Source organism: Pongo abelii, chromosome 12, assembly GCF_028885655.2.
Source record: "Pongo abelii isolate AG06213 chromosome 12, NHGRI_mPonAbe1-v2.0_pri, whole genome shotgun sequence".
Lineage (NCBI taxonomy): Eukaryota > Metazoa > Chordata > Mammalia > Primates > Hominidae > Pongo > Pongo abelii.
In genome coordinates this window covers 77,303,051-77,325,864 of record NC_071997.2, presented here as the reverse complement: position 1 = coordinate 77,325,864, position 22,814 = coordinate 77,303,051, and the positions used below count along the sequence as shown (strand labels likewise).

Here is a 22,814-nt window from a genome sequence, read left to right as displayed (position 1 = left end):
TTTAAAAAATGGGCACTCAAGGGTCAAGATTTAATTAATACTTTTTACTACTTTGACAAGGACCTTCTTCAGTGAAACCGGCTTTTCTTTTTACTGTGAGTGCATGGAGGTGAAGAACACAAAGACAATTAGTGTACTTGAAAGCCACTGCCTTGATTTGTGCCAAGGCACCCAAAGTTCGCATCACCATTGCTTCTGCATCATCAGTGCAAAATTAGAGAGAAATGGCACAAGGGGTGGGGAGAGGGCAAATAACATCTTAATATTATTATAAAAAGAGTTTGGACCTTGCAGACTTTATGAAGAAATCTCACGAGGAGCACCCAAGGGTCTGTGAACCACACTTTGAGAATTGCTGACTAGATAATGACTAACACATTTTACCTAGCTCAGAAAAAAACCTAATTAGACTGGTTTAGTCCAGTCATCTTCAAGAAATCAATTGTTTAGAATATGAAAGTTCTAATCTTTATCAGTGAGATAAAAATAATGCTTCTCATCCATGTCAGCACTGTTCTGGAAAATAAAATCCAAAATTACCTGGTCCTCTATAACCACCCCCCTCAAAAAAATCAGAAAGCCCCTCTAATACTCTAAGTGTTCCTCTTAGTAAATTCAACTCTGCCATTGTCTAAGAACAAACTGAAAATATCTGCATGGCCAGAGACAACTATCCACAGGGTTTATTGCTATTAAACAAATAAGAGTTACAACTTGTAGGTGAGTATGGAGTATAATTGTTCACCCTCCTTTCAGAAGTAGAGTTAACTTCTAGGAAAATTCACCTGTGAGTTTTCTCTAAGGCACTAAGAGAAGGCCTCTGCCTCCTCCACCCAAGCATTTTTCCAAAATTAATAATACAAGCTGGCAGATAAGCAGTCTCCCAGAGAGGCCCAACCGACATTCCTGGGGGCACCTGCAGGGCCTGCACCTCCACCCATCACCCAGTGTCCACGAGGTTCAGTGTTTTCTCTAAGAGAGCATGAAAAAGAGACCACAGTGCAACTGAACCATGTCAATTTGATATCAAAGAGGAAAAAGAAACACAGGCATATGAATTAAGCCAAATGCTGGCTGAAGAAGTAGGGATGATGACAACTGGAGAAAGGATTGAGAGAAGGGATGAAGAATTAAGAGAAAGCACCAAATGTGGGGTAAAAGATGGCACATTATTGAACTCCCTTTTAAAAAGTTTTGCCCAGTGGTTTCGATGGCAGAGACTAATCATAGGGCAAACTGAGAACATGCCAAACACCATTAACCAAGGCAAAGAGACAGTCTAAAGCAGGGGTTCCTCAACCTCAGAACAATTAAAACTATGAGCTGGATAGTCTTTGTTATGGGGGCTGTCTTTGCATTCTAGGATGTCTAGCAGGATCCCCAGCTGCTACTCACTAGATGCCAGTAATACTCCAGTGATACACCCTTCCCCAAATCCTCCCTACCCCCCCAAACAAAAGGCCAGGCACAGTGGCTCGCACCTGTAATTCCAGCACTTTGGGAAGCTAAGGCAGAAGGATCCCGTTGAGCTCAGGAGTTCAACATAGCGAGATCTTGTCTCTACTAAAAATGTTAAAATATTAACCAGGCATGGTGGCTCACACTTGTAGTCCCAGCTCTCAGGAGGCTGAGGCCAGAGGATCACTTGGGCCCAAGAGATCAAGGCTGTAGTGAGCTATGATCATGCCATTGCACTCCAGCCTGGGTGACTGAGCAAGACTCTGTCTAAAAAAAAAAAAAAAAGAAAGAAAGAAAGAAAAAGAAAATACTCCCTCCCATTTGCAACAACCAAAAATGCCTTTGGGAAGAGGGATGAGATTAGGGGTGGGGAGCAAAACTGACTTTGGTTAAAAATCACTGGTCTATTATTATCTCAGCATATAAAATTCTCCACTCCTATCAAGGACAAACAGCTGTTTTGATTTTTTGTTGTTGTTGTTGTTGTTGTTTGTTTTTTGTTTTTTGTTTTTTTTTTTTGACAGAGTCTCGCTCTCTCGCCCAGGCTGGAGTACCGTGGCGCAATCTTGGCTCACTGCAAGCTCTGCCTCCCGGGTTCACGCCATTCTCCTGCCTCAGCCTCCCGAGTAGCTGGGACTACAGGCGCCCACCACCACACCTGGCTAATTTTTTGTATTTTTATTAGAGATGGGGTTTCACCGTGTTAGCCAGGTTGGTCTCAATCTCCTGACCTCGTGATCTGCCTGCCTCGGCCTCCCAAAGTGCTGGGATTACAGGCGTGAGCGACCGCGCCCTGCCTTTTTTTTTTTTTTCTTTTTTTTTTTTTAATGGTTCTTTGAAACTCCAAGCCCAGTCTAAGTTCCTGGAAATGGTTTCAAATTCTGCTTAGTTTCTACAATAATAATTTACTGGCCACCAGGGGGTCTCTTGCTTGTGATCTACAAGACAAAATGTCTGGCACAGAGTCAGTCATCCTGGGTCCTATTACTACCTTGCAATTAACTCTTTGTGTCTCAGTTTCATCATTTCTCAAATGGGAGCAATAGTACCTTCCCTACCTTCTGTACGGGTGATTATAAGGAAACAATGAAAGGAGATGGAAAAGTGCTTTGAAAGTTAAAAGAAAATGTAACCAGACATAATTAAGTCATTACGGTCTTTTCAGAAACTGGAAACACATTAACAAACAACCCTGTGTGTTTGATGCCCTTTTCTACTTCTAACTACATAGGATTTGTCTTGCTGGTATAGGAGAGGCACCATTTGCCATAAAAAAAATGCGTCATTTACTTCTGCTAATGCAGAGAATAAATGTGATCTGATTCTATGAAAAATGCTGCAGGCGATCACTGACTTCAGACTGTCAATTTATAGATTACCCCTCTTTAGCAAACCATAGCCCATACCCTTCACTGATGTCCCCAGCACTGCCGCAGTGCCTGTGGTTGTCAAAAAACCACGAACAAAACCCCTGAATCTTTTTAGAGATTCTATGGATTTATTAGTGAAGGGAGGGAAAAAGTTGTAAAGATCATAAACAGTTTAGGAGAAAGGAGTCCAAATTACTTTGTAAAGAAAAGATGTTATGATGACTGGGTTAGCTTGAGAATTTTGGAACCCCAAAGAGATTCCAAGAGAGAGAAGAGCAGAAAGTAAAGTTAGAAGATTGCTAAAATCAACTTCATTTATTTGAAAATTTTCCAGAGTACAAGAAAGTCAAAATGTTCATCATCTTCCTCCTCCGCTTCCTGCAATAAGCAGCTCCCACCACTATCCCAAATCATTAAGATGTCCTTCCATGGTATGGGTGTGCCACAATTGGTGTAAACAGTACCTTATTGATGTGGATTGTTTTTAGTTTTTTTTTCTTTTTTAAAAAAAATAAGTAAAACTGGAGTTAACAGAGTCAAAGAAAAGCATTATAGAAAAGCATTATTTGTATTTATATTTTCTTTTTTGAGGCAGAGTCTCTGCTCTGTCTCCCAGGCTGGAGTGCAGTGGCGCGATCTCTGCTCACTGCAAGCTCTGCCTCCCGGGTTCATGCCATTCTCCTACCTCAGCCTCCTGAGTAGCTAGGACTACAGGCGCCCACCACCATGCCCAGCTAATTTTTTGTATTTTTAGTAGAGACGGGGTTTCACTGCGTTAGCCAGGATGGTCTCGATCTCCTGACCTCGTGATCTGCCTCCCTCAGCCTCCCAAAGTGCTGGGATTACGGGCGTGAGCCACTGCGCCCGGCCCAGTATTTATATTTTCTTAGGATACATTCTTGGTTGTGAAGCTTCTGGATCGAGGGGCATACACAATTTTTAAGTTTTCACTTTTGATAATAATTTTTTTGAGCAATTTCTTCTCTTTAATTATCACAGTACCATCTTGCTGTTCTAGATATAACTGTACCACTTAGCACTTGAGCACATGCCTAATGATACTCGATATGCATTCTAATTTTGAAATTCCCCAAAGGAATGTTTACATGATCTTCAAATTTGAAAAATCTCTAACTATAAGGATCACAACTATTACTGTTTTCTGTCATCTTTTACAGGATTACCATTTGTGCTTTATACTTCTTTATTAAATATGCCATGTTTATTTCAAATAATCAAAAGAGAAATTGTTAAAGTGTTTTTTTCTGCAACTCTATCCTCTGAAAATGAGCTGCTTCAGTTGCTCGGCTCAGTTGCTCATTCTTTCGTCTTCTTCAATCACCCCTTCTAGCTTCCATCCCTCAATATAATTATTTATGTCTGCAATTTTATTAGGCAATTCTGCTAAGAGGCCAGACTGGGTTTTACATATTTTTAAATAAATTATAAAGAAAAGTTTTACTGTACCTACTATACAACAGCAAAGAAAGACAATTCTAACTAGCCATGTGTCTCACAGAAACCACTTTTAAAAGTGTATTGCTATGCATAAACTTGTGACCTTTTTCTTGCCTGCTGGGGATAACCTTTAGCTCAATCTCTATTTATTTCTCTCCGTAAATATCAAACAACCAAGAGCATTAATTTTATCATCCAATGTGCATCCCATTATATTTTATTATTTGCAATAGTGTCTACAAATATCTTTATAGAAGACATAAATATGCAGTAGCATAGCATTTAGTTGTTACTATTAGAAGAAACGGTAGCAGTAGTTCAATTTTTATGTGTTATCCTTGGAGCTAAGAGTAGGAGGAGAACAGAGAATTTGGCAGCAAGTTTGTATACTTAAGGAAATGCCTAACAGCCAACCCCAGTATCTTTGGGAAGCAATTCTAGGAATTACAACAAAAATGCTAATATATGACATTTGTATGAAGATACACTACTATGTCAATGTGCAAATTTCCAGGGACTCATTAGGAGCCACTTTAAAATACAATTTTCAGAATTCTCATTTATCTTTAGACTGCTCATATCAATGGCTTTCTGGGGACATTTGCTGATTCTACGCACTGAAAATTTCAATCTAACAGCTTGATTCACAGATGTTGAAACTGAAAAGAACTTTAGAGATAAAGCACAGTTTTCTTCACTTAAAGGCAAAGAGACTTATAAACTTATCCAGATCACTCATTGGATGGTGGCAGTGCCAGGACCTGAGCTCAGCTTCTGACATGAGCTCTGGTGTACCACCCACAGCACCACCCTCCCTCAGGACCACCTGCCCCAGTCTCATCGCAAGGTGTCATTCACTGTGAGGTTAAGCCAGAGTCACAGCATATTCCCAAAGCAGCTCACTTGCCCAACCTCAGCAATGAAATCAGATGGCAAGTAAGTAAACATAATGCACTCCTGTCATAAACTTCAAGTGTTCTGTCTCAGACACCCATGCTTGAAGGTGATGTGCTTTAGTAACCCATTTGTTTTACAGGATGCTATGGAAGTTGGTAGTGACTCTGAAGCTAAGTCAGAGATGAATATCATAAAGTAAGAAAACACTGGCCGTGCACAGTGGCTCACGTCTGTAATCTCAGTGCTTTGGGAAACTGAGGTGGGAGGATTGCTTGAGGCCAGGAGTTTGAGGCCAGCCTCAACAACATAGCAAGACCCCTGTCTCTACAAAAAATGTTAAAATTAGCCAGGTGTGGGGGCACACTCCTGTAGTCCTATCTGGCAACTGAGCAAGACCCTGTCTCCCCGATGCCCTCACCAAAAAAAAAAAAAAAAAAAAAAAGAAAAGATGGAGAAAGAGGGAATCCTCCCCAAATCATTCTATGAAGACAGTATCACCCTAATATCAAAATGAAGAAAGGATATAACAAAGAAAGAAAACTGCAGACCAATGTCCCTGATGAACATAGATGTAAAAATCCTCAACAAAATATAGCTTACCGAATCAAACGACATATCAAAAAGATAATCCACCATGATCAAATGGGTTTCATAACAGGAATAAAGGGATGGTTTAACATCTGTAAGTCAATAAATATGATACACCACATAAACAGACTTAAAAACAAAAATCACTTGATTATCTCAAGAGACGCAGAAAAAGCATTTGACAAATCCAGCATCCCTTCATGATTAAAACCCTTAGCAAAACTGGCATATAAGAGACATACCTTAAGGTAGTAAAAGCCATCTATGACAAACCCACAGCCAACATTATACCAACTGGGGAAAAGTTGAAGGTATTCCCCCTGATAACTGGAACAAGGCAAGGATGCCCTCTTTCACCACTTCTGTTCAACATAGTACTGGAAGTCCTAGCCAGAGCAATCAGAAAAGAGAAAGAAATAAAAGGCATTCAAATTGGTAATGAGGAAGTCGAACTGTCACTGTTTGATGATGACATGGTCGTATACCTAGAAAACCCTGAAGACATCCAACAATCTCCTAGAACTGGTAAATGAATTCAGCAAAGTTTCAGGATACAAAATTAACATACACAAATCAGTAGCTCTGCTATACACCAACAGCGACCAAGCTGAGAATCAAATCAAGAACTCATCCCCTTTTACAATCGTTGCCAAAAACAAAACAAAACCTTAGGAATATACTTAATCTAAGTGAAAGGAGGTGAAAGGCCCTTATGAGTAAAACTACAAAACACTGCTGAAATAAATCACAGGTGACACTAACAAATGGAAACACATCCCATGCTTATGGATGAGTAGAAGCAATATTATGAAAATGACCATACTGCCAAAAGCAATCTACAAATTAAATGCAATACCTATCAAAATACCACCACCATTCTTCACAGAACTAGAAAAAAGAATCCTAAAATTCATATGGGATGAAAAAAGAGTTCATATAGCCAAAGAAAGATTAAGCAAAAAGAACAAATCTGGAGACATTACATTACTTGACTTCAAACTATATTACAAGGCCATAGTCACCAAAACAGCATAGTACTGGTATAAAATAGGCACATAGACCAATGGAACAGAATGGAGAACCCATAAATAAAGCCAAATATTTATAGTCAACTGATCTCTGACAAAGCAAACAAAAACATAAAATGAGGAAGACACCCTATTCAACAAATAGTGCTGGGATAATTGGCAAGCCACATGTAAAAGAATGAAACTGGATTCTCATATCTCACCCTATACAAAACTCAAGATGAATTAAAGACTTAAATCTAAGACCTGAAACCACAAAAATTCTAGAACAAACTTTGGAGAAACCCTTCTAGACATTGGTTTAGTCAAAGACTTCATGACCAAGAACCCAAAAGCAAATGCAACAAAAAGATAAATAGATGGGACTTAATTAAATAAAAAAAGCTCCTGCATAGCAAAAGAAATAATCAGCAGAGTAAACAGACAACCCATGGAGTGGGAGGAAAATATTCACAATCTATACATTCGACAAATGACTAATATCCAGAATCTACAAGGAACACAAACAAATCAGCAAGAACAAAACAAATAATCCTATCAAAAAGGGGGCTAAGGACATGAATAGACAATTCTCAAAAGAAGATATACAAATGGCCAACAAACATGAAAAAATGCTCAACATCACTACTTGATATGGTTTGGCTGTGTCCCCACCCAAATTTCTTTTGTTCTTTTTTTTTTTTTTTTTGAGATGGAATCTCACTCTGTTGCGCAGGCTGGAGTGCAATGGCACAATCTTGGCTCACTGCAACCTCCACTTCCCAGGTTCTAGTGATTTTCCTGCCTCAGCCTCCTGAGTAGCTGGGACTATAGGCATGCACAACCACGCTGAGCTAATTGTTGTATTTTTAGCAGTGACGCAGTTTCACCATGTTGGCCAGGCTGATCTCAAACTCCTGACTTCAGATGATCTGCCTGCCTCCCAAAGTGCTGGGATTACAGGCGAGAGCCACTGTGCCTGGTTCCACCCAAATTTCATCTTGAATTGTAGTTCCCATAATCCCTACGAGTCTTGGGAGGGACCCAGTGGGAGATAAGTGAATCATGGGGGTGGTTACCCCCATGTTGTTCTCATGATAGTGAGTTCTCACAAGATCTGATGGTTTTATAAGGGGCTTTTCTCCCTTTGCTTGGTACTTCTCTCTCCTGCAACCTTGTGAAAAAGGACATGTTTGCCTCCCCTTCCACCATGATGGAAAGTTTCCTGAGGCCTTCCTAGCCATGCAGAACTGTGAGTCAATTACACGTCCTTCCTTTATAAATTACCCAGTCTTGGGCAGTTCTTTTTTTTTTTTTTTTTTTTTTTTTTTTTTTTTTTTTTTTTTTGAGACAGAGTGTGTCGCTTTGTCACCCAGGTTGGAGTGCAGTGGCGCAATCTCGGCTCACTGTAAGCTCCGCCTCCTGGGTTCATGCCGTTCTCCTGCCTCAGCCTCCCGAGTAGCTGGGACTACAGGCACCCACCATCATGTCCTGCTAATCTTTTTGTATTTTTAATAGAGACGGGGTTTCACCATGTTAGCCAGGATGGTCTCGCTCTCCTGACCTCGTGATTCTCCTGCCTCGGCCTCCCAAAGTGCTGGGATTACAGGCGTGAGCCACCACACCCCGCCTAGGGCAGTTCTTTATAGCAGCATGAGAACGGACTAATATACTACTTATCAGGAAAATGCAAATCAAAACCACAATGCAATACCACTTCACTCCTGCAAGAATGGCCATAATCAAAAAATCAAAAAATAATAGATGTTGGTGTAGATGTGGTGAAAAGGAAACACTTTTACATTCTTGGTAGGAATGTAAACTAGTACAACCACTATGGAAAACAGTGTGGAGATTCCTTAAAGAACTAAAAGTAGAACTACCATTTGATCTAGCAATCTCACTCCTGGGTATCTACCTGGAGGAAAAGAAGTCATTATACAAAAAAGATAACTGCACACACGTTTATAGCAGCACAATTCGTAACTGCAAAAAAATGGAACCAGCCCAAATGCCCATCAATCAACAAGTGGATAAAGAAAATGTTATATATACACATACATATATATATACACACACACACACATATATATACACACACACACACACACATATATATATACACACATGCATACCATGGAATACTACTCAGCCATAAAAAGGAATGAAATAATGGCATTTGCAGAAGCCTGGACAGAATTAGAGACTGTTATTCTAAGTGAAGTATCACTTCACTTAGAATGGAAAACCAGACATTGTATGTTCTCACTCATAAGTGGGAGCTAAGCTATGAGGATGCAAAGGCATAAGAATGATACGATGGACTTTTGGGGACTTTGGGGACTCAGGGGATTCAGGGGAAAGGGTGGGAGGGGGATGAGGGATAAAAGACTATGCATTGAGTACAGTGTATACTGCTCAGGTGATGGGTGCACCAAAATCTGACAAATCACCACTAAAGAACTTGTTCATGTAACCAAACACAACCTGTTCCCAAAAAACCTATTGAAATAAAAAAAATTTAAAAGAAAGAAATAATGGTTTTTAATAGTTTTATCATATACTTTTTATTTTTTTTAATTTATTATTTTTTGAGGCTTGCTCTGCTGCCCAGGCTGGAGTACAGTGGTGCAATCATGGCTCACTGCAGCCTCAACCTCCTGGGCTCAAGTGATCCTCCCACCTCAGCCTCTGGAGTAGCTAGTTCTACAGACATGTGCCAACATGCCCAGCCTAGTTTTGCCATATTATTTTTAAACTGAATAGTATAGATTTAAAAATGATATTCCAGTTCTTCTTCCACATTATAGAGGAGAAAAAACAGTAACAAAAAGTAAACAACTTCCTGTGGCTAAATGATTTTTTACCTCATAGGAGACTTTAGCCTGTCTTCCTTTCTTCCTCCTTTCAAAAAATACTGAAAACCTGCTAGTAATACTTGCAAGATACTATCCTGTGAGTTGTGAGCATACAATATGACTCAGAAATGAACTCTACTTTCAAACGATTTACTGACAAGTAGGGACAATATTTGTAAACACAGAGTAAATGTGTTAAGTGCCTTAAAAGTGGGGAGAAATTGCTTCTGATTGGGATCATGGAAAGATGGAGAACGTGAAATTTGAGATTACTAAGAGAGAGGTAGATTTTGAATATGTGGGTGTTTGTGGAGGGAGTATTTAAAAGAAAGGATGATCACAGAAGTCGAAAAACTTAGGGCAAGTACTGGGAAAAAGAGGTTCGATTCACCTGACCATCCTTGGGAATAAGGTGAGGAAATGGGAAATGGAGAATAGAGTAAGACAAACGGGAGCCAGTAGACCTGTTAAGAGGCCATGTATTAGGACAGTCCAGAAAAGGGGCCAGGAAGGCCTGCATTAAGCTGGTGTCTTGCAAGTGGCCATAGTGAACATACAGGAGGTTGTGGTCACAGAGGTTTGGTTGGTGGGATCTAGGATTTGGCAACTGATTGATCTATAAGGCAAAGACAAGGGAAGGGCCAAAGAGGTTGCCAAAGCTTCAAATATCAGTCCCTGGGGAGATGATGGGGGAAACCAAACCAATCTCAGTCTTTATGGAAGCAAAAAGTTATACCAGTGCTAGTGAAAATTCATTGTGCCTGGGTGGTTAACTCATCATGAAGGAACAAGTATTCCTATTTATTGGGAGGACAGACTGGGCTTTGTTAGGAAGGAGAGTTTTTGTTTTGTTTTGTTTTGTTTTGTTTTTTAAAGTCTGACCACTGAATCTGTCAAGTAACTTAGAAGAGTAAAGGGCCTCAGGATAGAAACAGGGAGAGCAAGGAAAGCACACATATCAGGTAGAGTGGCAGAAGACGATGAGCTTCAGCTTTTGGTCAGCAGGAATACTGGTGCTGTTCCCAAATCTTCTGATCTTTCAATAAAAACTGAAAATCTTCACTTTTTAATGAAACCTCCATCTTTTAATGTTGTCAGTTCAGAGTGTTAAAAGGTACTATACTCATAGGACAAAATGTGTCTGCCGTCAGATCTGATCAGAGACCACCAATTTTCCGACTCCAGGTATCAGATCATGGGGCAACAGTTCTGGACTCTCCTACAGAGGGATGATGCCTAGGAATAAAGAGACCAATAGCCCTATTCGAATACTGCTGAAATGCATAAACTCTGGAACTAGTACAGTATACTATAGTGGTTAAGAGCACAGACTCCCAAACCAGACTGCCTGGGTCCAAATCCTGGTTCCTCACTAGCCAGGCAGTCTAGTACAAACTACTCTCTGTACCATAGTGTCCTTAATTTTAAAATGAATGTAATAATACTATGACATATCCGGTGCAGATATGTAAACATTTGCTAGCATTATCTGTGATGAATCTCTTCTTTTGTGGGGGCAGGGGACAGGGTCCTCCCAGGCTAGAGTGTAGTGGCATGATCACAGTTAACTACAGCCTTGACCTCCCAGGCTCAAGTAATCCTCCCACCTCAGCTTCCCTAGTAGCTGCGACTACAGGTACACACCACCATACCCGGCTAACTTTTTGTATTTTTTTTGTAGAAGGGGTCTCGCCATGTCGCCCACGCTTGTCTCGAACTCCTGGGCTCAAGCGATACTTCTGCCCCAGCCTTCCAAAGTACTGGGATTACAGGTGTGAGCCAATGTGCCCGGCCATATTTTTGATGAATCTCAAGAGAAACGGAAGGGGCTCTGCAAAATGACTGATTAGATTTCTAATTATCCTGGGTAGGTGTCAGTCTTGAGCAAAATTTAATTTGATATAAAAAAATGAAATATGACATTCCTTGTATTTGTGTATCACAGAGCAAATTCATACCAGTTACCTTGATTCTGTTGTCATATTTCATCTTCATCATATTTCTCTCCATATCCTGTGTCAGACGTAATTTTTATACCCTTCTTTAATGGCTTAGTATCATATTCCTCAGTGTTACTCATATCCAGAATAGTCTTGTTATTTTCGATGACAACCCTCTATTGAAAGAAAAGAGTAGGAAAAATTAAGTATACTGAAACCATCTTTCTAAGAAAAGTTTTTAAATCTTATTTTACAATATTCTCCCTTTCCTAACTGGGCATATGACCCTTCTGTCTTTTATAAATAGCCAATAAAGTGTTTTTGCACATTTATACATACATAATACATATCCACAAACTGTCCCATAGACAGGATCTCTTTACTCAAGCTTAATTAAATTGATTTGAAAGAACTAATTTTACCCTATGTAAAGAATATGCAATCTTTATCTTTTGAAAATCTTTTGGTCTTAAAAAGGAAAAAAATTCTTTTGGAAGAAAACGACATTATACTTTTTAAAAAATATTCAGACCTCTCAAAAGGTACTCTGTATTCACTGTCTCTTTCTTTTTCCCTCTTTCCTTCCTTCCTTTCTTTCATTCTTTTGCTCTTTCATTCTTTCTTATTTTGAAACAGGATCTCACTCTGTCACCCAGGCTGGAGTGCAGTGGCATGATCACAGCTCACTGCAGCCTCAACCTCCTGGGCCCAAGTGATCCTCCTGCCTCAGCCTCTGAAGTAGCTGGGACCACAGGTGCTCACTACCATGCCCTGCTAATTTGTTTTTTATTTTTTGTAGAGACAGGGTCTCACTATGTTGTCCAGCCTGGGCTCGAACTCCTGGGCTCAAGTGATCCTCCTTCCTCAGACTCCCTAAGTGCTGGGATTACAAGTATGAGCCACCACACCCAGCCTTCACTCTCTTCTAAGCTACTAGACACCAGAAAATTAATTCAAAACTTACTCTGTCTAATTTAAATGGCATATATGCAGAACAGCATTATTCATACCTAAGTATATACATGCCATTATGAATACTAAACCTTTGTGATTATTGCACTAATTGCAAACTCAGAGAATTTATTTATTTCATCCCATTGATTAAAAAAAGAGATATCCAGCCATGCATGGTGGCTCAGACCTGTAATCCCAGCATTTTGGAGGCCAAGGCAGGAAGATTGCTTGAGCCCAGGAGTTCAAGACCAGCCTGGGTAATATAACGAGACCTCATCTCTCAAAAAAATTTTTAAATTACCTGAGCATGGTAGTGCATGCCTGTGATCCCAGCTACTTAGGAGGCTGAGGCTGGAGAATCACTTGAGCCTGGCAGGTGCAGGTTGCATTGAGTTAAGATCATACCACTGCACTCCAGCCTGGGCAAAAGAGCCAGACCCTATCTCAAAAAAAAAAAAAAAAAAAAAAATTGAGTGAGAGAGAGAGAGATCTATCCCCTGCCTTTCTGCTAGTCAAGATTGCTAATTCATTTTTATCAAATATGATGAAAAAGAGGCCTTACATACTTAACTTCTGCTTTTTTCCCTCATGCTGCCTTTAAATATAACAGCCATTTTATTCTTTCAGGTGGATGGGTACTTTACTTGGTAGAAGGCCTAACCTGAATTTCAATCCTTGACATAGTCAAGAAGCATAAATGTGCAATAATCTGTATAAAGACAGTATCTTTAATCTCTTTACAGAGATTATTTCTAACTGGCTACACCCCTTCCAGGTATGCAACAAGCTGGCAGAGCTGGATCCAAAGGGCTCAGAATGGAGCAACCAAGGTGCATTCACCTGATGCTTAGGTCTCCCTAAGCTCTTCCATAGAAACGACCGTATATCACCTCAGCAATTGTTTTGTAAGTACTCAGAAATTATATCACAACAAAAATGCTATTGTAGATTCATATATCTCTCAAAAGCCAGAGACTCGAGAACAGCCAAATCAGGAGTAGTCACCACAAACCAAACCACCACACTCCCAACATGCTCCTGAAACAGGCGATCCCCAGCAAGCCCAGCCTCAGCGACTGGCCCAATTTCACCCACTCCTGGCCAGGTAGAGACCAATCTATAACACATTTCCAAAGCCTTATCTGTCTATAAGCCTTGGCTCAGTAATTCCACTTAAGAAAATAATCCTAAATTTCTGCAAAGCTCAAGAAAGCAAATATGTATTATGCTAAGTTCTATGCATCATAAACCATAGTAGATGTTGGAAACAATAAAATTATTGCTTGCTCTTATGAACTTTATAAAGTGAACTGGAAATTTTATACTTCTCATTTACTGAATGCCTCCTATGTACCAGGTGCTCTACTAGGCATTTTATATGTGTTATCTCACTTAATCGTTATAGCCTATAAAATATAAGTAGTATCACCCACATCTCACATTAAAGTGGTTGAGTAATTTGTCCCAAGTCATACAGCTAAAAAGTAGCATTTCTCTGAGACCGCGCCACTGCACTCCAGCCTGGGCAACAGAACGAGACTCCGTCTCAAAAAAAAAAAAAAAAAAAAAAGAAGTAGCATTTCTGAGATTCAAACTAAGGTCTAAAGCTTTTCAAATTTCATGTTTTACCCACCAAGCTGCATTATATATTTTAAATAACAGTAACAACATCAACAACCATCTAATGTAAACAATAGAGGAATGAGTACATAAGTTAATATCAATAGGTTGGATATGCAGCCATTAAAAGTGATATCTATGACAGTTTGTCACAACACAGAAAATTGCTTGCATATAAATATAACAATAAAAACAGGATGTGGGGCTGGGTGTGGTGGCTCATGCCTGTAATCCCTGCACTTTGGAAGGCCAAAGGTGGGAGGAACACTTGAGACCAGAAGTTTGAGACCAGCCTGGCCAACGTGGCAAAACCCCATCTCTACTAAAAATACAAAAATTAGCCGGGCATAGTGGTATGCACCTGTGGTCCCAGGTACTCGGGCAGCTGAGGCACGAGGATTGCTTGAGCCTGGGAGGCAGAGGTTGCAGTGAGCCAAGATTGAGCCACTGCACTTCCGGCCTGGGCAACAAAGCGAGACTCTGTCTCAAAGAAAAAAACAACCACCAGGATGTGAATTCATATACTATGATTTAAGCACATACACACATTCATATACTATGATTAAAACACGTACACACACACGTACTAGAATAAAAAGCACATTTTAAAAAATAGGCAAACCTCCTGCACTTTCACTTAAATAATACAAAATTAACGGAAACTATAAGGGGAAAAATTGTGTTTTCACATATAATTCAGACAAAACAGTTGACCCAAGCCTATTTAAAATGGGGACTAGATCCTCTTTTCCCTAACAGCTACTTTAAAAATTTCCTCTCATCATCCTATCTTCTATGTGAAATAAGAAGAAGCATACATTTGGTCTGACCCCAGTTCCTGGCACACAGCTCCTAAAACCCTTGTAATTTCCTGTGTCTTAATTGCTAGGTGCATTCTTTGTTCTAATATTTGGTCTTTGACCCTGGTTCCTGAAACACAGCTTAATTCCTTGGAGTTTCCTGGGTTAAAGGAGCCCCTTTTGTTCTAATGAGGTGACTCTTGGTGGGTTTCTGGAAGAGGGGTGGTCACCAGAAAGACCAACCCATGATTAAAAGTTTGGAACTTTCAGCCCTACCCTGCAACCTCCAGGAAGGAAAGAGGGACTGGAGTTGAGTTAATTGTTGATCATGTCTACAAGATTAAGCCTCCATAAAAATCCCCAAACTACGGGGTTCAGAGAGCTTCTGGGTTGCTGAAAACATGGAAGGTGGCATCCCCTAAGAGGCCATGAAAGCTCCCAACCCCTTCCCCATACATTGCCTTATGCATCTTTTTCATCTGGCTGTTCCTGAGTTGCATCCCTTTTTTTTTTTTTTTTTTAATAGAAGTGGGGTCTCACTATGTTGCCTAGGCTGGTCTTGAACTCCTGGGCCCATGTGATCCTCCAGCCTGAGTCTCTGAAAGTGCTGGGATTACAGGTGTGAGCCACCATGCCTGGCCATGAATTGCATCCTGTTATAATAACAGGTAAACAAAAGTAAAGTGTTCTCTGAGTTCTGTGAGCCATTCTAGCAAATGATTGAACCCCTGAAGGGTCGTGGGAACCTCTGATTTGTAACCAGGTCAGACAAAAGGTGTGGGTAATCTGGGAACCTACTATTTGCACTTGGCATCTGATGTTTGGGGTAGTCTCATGGGATTGAGCCCTTAACCTGTGGCGTCTGTGCTGACTAGAGTAAGTGTCAGAACAGAATTAAATTGTAGGATACCCAGTCAATGTCTGCCAAGAAGTGGAGAATTGCTTAATGTGGCCAAAACTCACACATTTTGGTGACCAGAAACGTTCTGTGTTGTTGTTGCTGTTTTGAGACAAGGTCTTGCTCTGTCACTCAGGCTGGAGTGCAATGGTGCAATCACGGCTCACTGCAGCCTGAACCTTCTGGGCTCAGGTGATCCCCCCTGACACTCAGCCAACCAACTAGCTGGGATTAAAGGCACACATCACCATGCCCAGCTAATTTTTAAAGAAAATATTGTAGAGACTAGATCTTACTATGTTGCCCAGGCTGGTCTTGAACTCCTGGGTTCAAACGATCCTCCTGCCTTGGCCTCCCAAGGTGCTAGGATTAAGGCATGAGCCACTGCACCTAGCTCTGTGTTGCTTTGAGAGTATAAACAGTAGGAGAAGACATTTTAGTTTTTTCCTATTGCACACTCTATTAATTAGGGTTCTCCAGAGAAACAGAACCATGTGTGTGTGCATACACATAACGGGAGATATATATACACACATCCTATTGGTTCTGTTTCTCTGGAGAACCCAAACACAGTGTGTAATAGGTGTGTGTGGGGGTGTGTGTATATATACATATACACCCACACACACACATAGAAGGAGAGAGGTAGATAAATCTGTTCCAAGGAACTGGCAATTGTGGGAGCTAGCAAGTCCAAAATCTGCAGGGCAGCCTCGAGACCTGGAGAGGAGTGGGTGTTGCAGTCTTAAGTTCGATGGCAGTCTAGAGGCAGAATTTCTTTCTCCTCAGAGAATCTCAGTCTCTTAAGACCCTCAACTGATTGTGTGACGCCCACCCTCATAATAAAGGGGAATCTGTTTTACTCAAAGCTGACAACTTAGATGTTAATCTCATCTTAAAAGTACCTCACAGCAACAGCTAGACATGTTTGCCCAAATAACTGGGCACCATAGCCTAACAAATTCAAACATAAAAATGAATCATATTATAATCCTTCCCCAATCTACATAGAAAAAAATGAATGTATATTTCAGATCCTGAAATACAGGCTCATTCCATCCTTTGATAAACATTATTGAAGGCCTGGCCCCTTTCTAACGTTAGGCCCATTATGAGACATAAATATAATCTTGCTGCACATTTGTTGGATCACAAGAAATCAAATCTGCAGCCCCTTAATGTTTACAAAATATGTTCATAAATACATCGTGTGTAATCTTCACAAATCATTATTGTAGTCCTCATTTTACCAAAAATAAGGCGAGAGAGAATACTGTGACACATCAAAGACTGTAGCGCCAATAGGTGATAGAGTCAACAAGAGTCAGATCTTCTGACATTTCTTCATCAAATAGAGACCTTTCTTCATCAAATGGACACTGTGAACAGAAGTAACACAGGTCCTCAAGGATAGCAGCTATTTTATTATTTGCCAATTAATCTACATTGAAAAGACACAAAGACCAAGATGCCTAGCTTATTCCCCTGACAGGGAATATAAAGTTGTATAACAAGTTTAGGAACTGATCACTGTCTACAGGTAGTGTTTAGTTTTGTTTTTAACTTTTATTAAAGTATAGCATGCTAACTCAGATTATAAGTTTATACCTCAAAAAATTTTCACAAAATGAATACCCCTGTGTAACTGTTACCAAGATCAAGAAATAGAACATGACCAGGGCTGGGTGCAGTGGGTCGCACCTGTAATACCAGAACGCTGGGAGGCCAAGGCAGGGGGATTGTTTGTGCCCAGGAATTCAAGACCTCCCTGGGCAACATAGCCTGATCCAATATCTACAAAAAAAGTTTAAAATTAGCCAAGCATGGTGGTATGCTCCTGTAGTTCCAACTACTAGGGATGCTGAGGTGGGAGGATCACTCAAGCCCAGGATTTCGAGGCTGCAGTGAGCTGTGATCACACCACTGCACTTCGGCCTGGGCAACAGAGGGAGACACTGTCTCTAACCAACATAATAATAATAATTAATAATAATAATAACATCAGTATCTCAGAAGCCCTTTTGGGGCCCCCTCTCAGCCATCATCTTTCCCGCAAAGTAATCACCATCCAGATATCTTTTACTATCAACCAATTTTGCCTTTGTTTTCAACTTTAATTTTTTTTTTTTTTTTTTTTTGTAGATGATTTCTCACTATGTTTCTCAGAACGGTCTCAAACTCCTGGCCTCAAGGGATCCTTCTGCCTGAGCCTCGCAAAGTGCCAGGATTACAGGCATGAACCACTGCACTCAGCCTGTTTTCAACCTTATATAAATGGAATCCTACTGTATGTGCCTTTTGATATCTGGGCTCCTTTGCTCTATATTATGTCTGTGAGATTAATAAACTTGTTTGTTCAGTTATGTTACCACTGTGTAGCATTCTATTGTATAATGTACCACAGTTTATTCATCTGGCCATCCAGCAATTTGGGTGGTTACGTTTGGGGGTACTGTGAACAGTGCTGCTGTGAATATCCTGTACCCAAGTTGTGGTCCATCTATGTATATGTTTCTGTTCAGTATATACCTTGAAGTGGAATTGCTGGGTCATTCATCTGCGTGCATTCAATTTTACTGGAAACTGCCAAACAGCTTCCTAAGTGGTTGTCCTAATTTGTACAACCACTAGCAGTTGATGAGATTTCCAGTTGTTCCACTCAGTAGCTTTTATCATTGTTGTTTTTAATGTTATACTTTTACAACATATGGATATATTCATACAATGTATAACATTGGTTTGCATGTTTTCAAAACTTCATAGAAATGGTGTTATATCATGCTGAAAATATTCTACCACTTGTTGAGATTTATCTATGTTGGTACATATAATTCCAATTTATTCTCTTTCACTGCTACACACCATTCTAGTTTTTCAAGTCTGAATCTTGTTGATGGCCACTCAGGTTGTTTCCATTTTTTCATGATTATAAATGACACAAAGACTGTTCTTATTCATGTGTCTTTGTACCCATCTGTGAGACTGTCTCGAGTGCAACTGCTGAGTCATAGTGTATGTATATCTTCAGCTATACTACATATTGGCAAAATTGCTTTCTAAAACTGTTGTACCAAGTTACACTGCTATAAGCAGCCTGTGAGGGTATCCATTGCTCCAGATCCTCACCAGTGATTTGTATGGTTGGATTTTTTTTAATGTTTGTTGATTGAATGGGTGTGTAATATCCTAATAACTTTCTTAAATAAGTTTTCCAAATACTTTATAAATACATACACTTATATTTGCAAAGAGGAAGAGAGGTTCACTCCCCTTCTCTATTCACAGAGAGCTGTGGTTCTGGAACCTTAGTGTTCTTTATTTAAGCAGGGTCTGGGGATCTGCCTGACAGCATGCAGATGTCAGAAGACCCTGAGGAATGTTGCCTCAGGGCCTTGTATGCACAGCTAGCACAATTATCTCAAGTACTTAGGGTTATGTTATCTTCTCCCCAGCTAGGACATGGGCTGCTGGATGGCAGAGACAAATTCTATGACAGTTTTGTATCCCTAGGGCCCAGCCCTCAGAGGAAACTCAGTGAGTATTCATGGATGTAGGGAAGGAAGGAAAAGTGGGAATGACAACTTATTTTCTGTTTGGTCTGCATCAGATCTTAGAGCATCTGGAGATACATAGTTTGTTTATTTAAAAATGCAAAGCACACAGATATTATTTTCTATTAACTGTTAGGGATTTAATAATATTCTTTCATATAAATAATTTTCAACTTGGCCTAATGAATGACATATCAAAGCCTTCCATTTTGTAGTATTTCCTCATGTTTTCTCTCAGGAGGATTACATACTGAATACTTTGGAACAGGGTGCTCCCTGGACAACACACGGATGTATTCATATGATATGTAACATTGGTTTGCATATTTTCAAAACTTCATAGAAATGCTATCATGCTGAAAATATTTTACCACTTGGCACATACATTGGAGCTTTCCTCCAAAGGGTCTAGTAAGCAAAATACATTCAAAATGATGACTGGGAGTTAATGAAAGGCAGAAAGAAAAGAATCTTCTGAAAGCAAAAAAGCAGAGATGGATCGAGGCAGAGGGAGGAACACAGAAAAGGAGACAGGAGACTGAAAGGTGAAATTTTTCCAACAGCAGGTTCATTAATTAGGAAGGGCTCCTCATTACACAACATTATTTACAGGGCAGTTTATTGGTCTCCCATCCTCTGGACAGACTGACAGCACAAGAATAGGGTTTTTTTTTTTTTTTTTTTTGAGACGGAGTCTCGTTCTTGTTGCCCAGGCTGGAGTGCAGTGGTGCGATCTCAGCTCACTGCAACCTCCGCCTCCCGGGTTCAAGCAATTCTCCTGCCTCAGCCTCCCGAGTAGCTGGGACTACAGGCGCTCGCAGTTAATTTTTGTATTTTTAATAGAGATGGGGTTTCACCATGTTGGCCAGGCTGGTCTTGAACTCCTGACCTCAGGTGATCCACCCACCTTGGCCTCCCAAAGTGCTGGGATTACAGGCATGAGCCACCACGCCCGGCCAGAGTAGGGCTATCCTTAGGACTCTTTTAACTCAGGATATCACAGAACAAGAGGGTTGAAAAGGGCTGAACCCTAGCATGTAATCTATAATTAACTTGAGCATCAGTATGAATGCTAAAAATCAGTACAAGTATACCCAATGTGGTAGCAAGATACCTCCCCTCCCAGGACAGCACTGTTAAAGCCTTCACTCTGGGCTAGAGGAGGGTCTCTGTTCTGGTTTTGAGGTCACACTCCTGAATGTGACTTGTCTACTTCTACAGTTCTTTCTGGGCACATCCCGTTTTGGTCAGCCCAGCCACTTTCTGGCATGATCTGCCAGGTAATTAACGGATTTATCAATTACGGAAAAATCTGTCTCCTTGTCTGGATGTACTTAAAATTCAGCGTTTAAGGAACAGAGACATCCTGCTCCAACTAAGTGAATGTTGTCAACTGCATGTCTAGTGCTTTAGCTATTTCTGTTTCTAGTCGTCATTTCCCAAATCTGAGAAATGCAGAAACCCTTGAGATACAAGCCCTCCTCCAAAGCAAGGCCATGCTGCAAATTGCCTTCTTCTGGTCACCACTCTTCAGCACAGCGCTGTGGTCCTTGTGCCCAGGGAGGAGGTTTTATTCCTTTCCTTGTCACTGGCCTCTCCAGGCATGTGGTAAAAAGGTCCCCCTGGGACACCTGGGGCATGGAACATTTTCCCCATTACTGAGATCACTGACTGACAGCAGCAACTAGACTGACTCCCCCCACCGGTCCCCATCCCAAGCAGCTGTCTGAATGTTAGAACAGGCACAAGGAGTTGTTAAAGTTGAGAAAGGCTTACTTTTCATAAACAACACGTTTTCTAAGGAGAGATTTATTTAATGAAAGTCTTTTTTGTCTCCTGAGTCTTTGGTAGATTTGAATTGTAAAATAGATCTGGGGCTGTTTTGAGGGGAAGGATAGGGCTGGAGTGGAGACAGCTGAATTCCTCTACCTGGAGAAGTCCAGTATCTGGGAATAGGAGTTAGGATAAGGCCATAGAACTATCCCCAAATGTCCCCTAGGTAGAGTGGCCCAATACAGTTTAAAACAGAGAGACCCAATATTCCACTTAATGTAATTTGTGTTAACAGTATTACCTTCACACTATTTCCAAACACACACGCTCACATCTGCTTCCAGCAAATCTTTAATGCAGTTCCCTGCATACTCAATATCTTGACTGCGTATGGACATAGAGAAAGTGGCTGAATTTCCCCTCTGAGAAGAGGATGTCATGAAGGAAGAAGAGATAGTCCTTAAACTGAGCCAATTCAACCAAAGCAGAAGCTGGAGCTAGAGACGACAATGAGAATGAAGTCTCCACCTCCCCTCTATCCACCTGCAAGTTCCGCCAAAATCATTTCAAGAGCTGGAGAATTCCATGAAAATGTGGAGTAGGGCTTTGGGCCCATTCTAAAGGACAAGGAGGACTCCAGCTGATGGTTCCCAAAGACCTGTCTTCCGCACTGACCCAGGGTCCAATTGCTCACACAATTTCTCCTCTTAGATGTCTAATAAGTAACTCCCATTTAAAATGGCCAGAAGCCAAACTTGGCTCCACCCCCTAAACATGCTTCTCCCTCAGTCTTTTCCACCTCAGTTACCAGCCCCACATCCACTCAGTTGCTCAAGTCCCAAATCTACGAGTCATCCTTGGTTCTGCTTTCTCTCATTCTCTCTATCCAGGAGATCAGCAGGCCTTGTCAGTCCCTCCTCCAAGACACATCCCAAGTTGACATTTCTCACCTTCTCTGCACATCTCCATTGATTCCACCCAAGAAGTCTCAGCCACTATTCCTCAACTGAACTCCCAGTTTTGCTCAACTGGTTAGAGCAAAAACCTCCCTAACCAGTTGCCCTGTCTTTCCTCTGGCCACCAGTGGCCTTTTCACTACCTGGTGGTAGCAGCCAGAAAGGGGTGTGTCTGTGTATAAATCAGACCATATCGTTCACCATTTACAATCATTCATGGCTTCCCATTGCAATCCAAACTCCTCTCTGTGGCCTAGGGGGCCCCACGTGACTGGGCCCTGTTTACCACTCTGACCTCTTTCTTCCTCCATTCATAGGGTGTCATCCACACTGGGCCCTTTCTTCCCACATACACACAAAGCTTCTTGCCTCAGAGGCTCCGTACATGCTATTTTTCTGCTTGGAATACTTTTCCCTTAAATTTTCACCTATCTGCCCCAATCCCTAAACTTCTAGCCCCTGCTCACTCTCTACCCTTTATCTTATTTTCCTGTAACACTTATTTGTTGCTTGATTACAAATTTTTCATCTTCCTGTCCTCATTAGAATGTAAGCTCAGGCCAGCTGCAGTAGCTTGTACCTAGAATCCCAGCATGGTGGGAGGCCAAGGCAGGAGGATTGCCTGAGCCCAGGAGTTTGGGACCTGCCTGGGCAATATAGCAGGATACTGTCTCTCCAAAAAGAAA

General features: G+C 40.9%; 1 protein-coding gene across 1 annotated transcript in view; it reads right to left on the bottom strand.

Moving 5' to 3' along the window:
- The window catches only part of RTN4 (reticulon 4), a 179,664-nt gene that overhangs the window by 104,963 nt on the left and 51,887 nt on the right, over positions 1 to 22,814 (bottom strand). Inside the window, exon 4 of the mRNA XM_063713267.1 lies at positions 11,602 to 11,752. The gene's annotated coding sequence lies outside the window, so the exon portion shown is untranslated. The remainder of the gene's footprint in view (positions 1 to 11,601; positions 11,753 to 22,814) is intronic.